The following is a 1,496-nucleotide window of genomic DNA, read 5'->3' on the forward strand; positions in this document are numbered from 1 at the left end:
CTTGCCTTTTGTCTTTTCAGTAATAGCCATTCTGACAGATGAGGTGCTATCTCATTGTAGTTTTAATTTGCATTTCTCTCATAACTAGAGATGTTGGGCATTTTTTCATTTAGCTGTTGGCCATTCGAATGTCTTTTGAGAAATCCCTTTTTAGGTCCTTGGCACACTTTTTAAGTGGGGTGTTTTTTTTTTCTTGCTATTGAGTTTTGAGTTCCTTAGCTAATGTATATAACCCCTCATCAGATGTATGATTTGTAAATATTTTCTCAATTCTGTAAGTTGTCTCTTCACTCTGTTTTCTTCACTGTGATTTTAGTTTGATGTCATCTTTATTTTTGTTTTTGTTCCCTGGTAGTTTTACACTTTCGGGACTTATATTTAAGTCTTTAAGTGTTTTGAGTTGATTTTTGTACCATGGATATATAGTTTTCCCAGAACTATTTATAGAAGACACTTTCCTTTTTCTCAATATTGTGCCAGTTGTCAAGAGTGAAAATACCAATGTGAAAACCCAAGCTGCTGCATCCTGTGAAAGCTCTTGTGGCTTGTGCTCTTTTTTTTTTTTCTTCTTTGACACAATCTCACTCTTGTCACCCTGGGTAGAGGGCAGAGGGCTGTGGGGTCATCATAGGTCACAGCAGCCTCAAAACTTTGGCTCAAGCGATCTTCTTGCCTCAGCCTCCCAAGTATCTGGGACTACAGGTGTGCACCACATACCTGGCTGATGTTGGTATTTTTTTGTAGAGGTGGGGTCGGGCTCTTGCTCGGGCTGGTCTCCAAATTCTGAGCTCAAGGGATCCTCCCATCTCAGGCTCTCAAAGTGCTAGGATTACAGGGGTGAGCCACTGCTCACGGCCTGATTGTGCTTTCTTTTTCCTACCTTAATGCTAGTGCTACATTGTCTTGAATATGGTATTTATTTTTCTTGAGACAGACATAGTCTCATTTTGTTGTGCTTGGTAGAGTGCCAAGGCATCATAGCTAACAGCAACCCCAGACTCTTGGACTCAAGCGATTCTCTTGCCTCAGCCTCCCAAGTAGCTGGGACTACAGGCATCCGTCACAACACCCGGCTATTTTTAGAGATGGGGGTCTCTCTCTTGCTTAGGCTGGTTGCAAACTCATGAGCTCAGGCAATCTACTCCCCTTGCCCTCTCAGAGTGCTGGGATTACCAGCGTAACCCACCTAAATAGAGTATTTTTATTTTCTTTTTAATAGAGACAGAGTCTCACTTTATCACCCTCAGTACAGTGCAGTGGCGTCACAGCAACCTCTAACTCCTGGGCTTAGGTGATTCTCTTGCCTCAGCCTCCCAAGTAGCTGGGACTACAGGCACATGCCACAATACCCAAGCTATTTTTTATTGCAGTTTGGCCAGAGCCAGATTCAAACCCACCACCCTTGATATATGGGGCCAGTGCCCTACCCACTGAGCCACAGGCGCTGCCCTAAATAGAGTATTTTTTAAAGGTAGTATAATTTCTCTAATGCAATT

This window comes from Nycticebus coucang, chromosome 1 (genome assembly GCF_027406575.1).
Source record: "Nycticebus coucang isolate mNycCou1 chromosome 1, mNycCou1.pri, whole genome shotgun sequence".
NCBI lineage: Eukaryota > Metazoa > Chordata > Mammalia > Primates > Lorisidae > Nycticebus > Nycticebus coucang.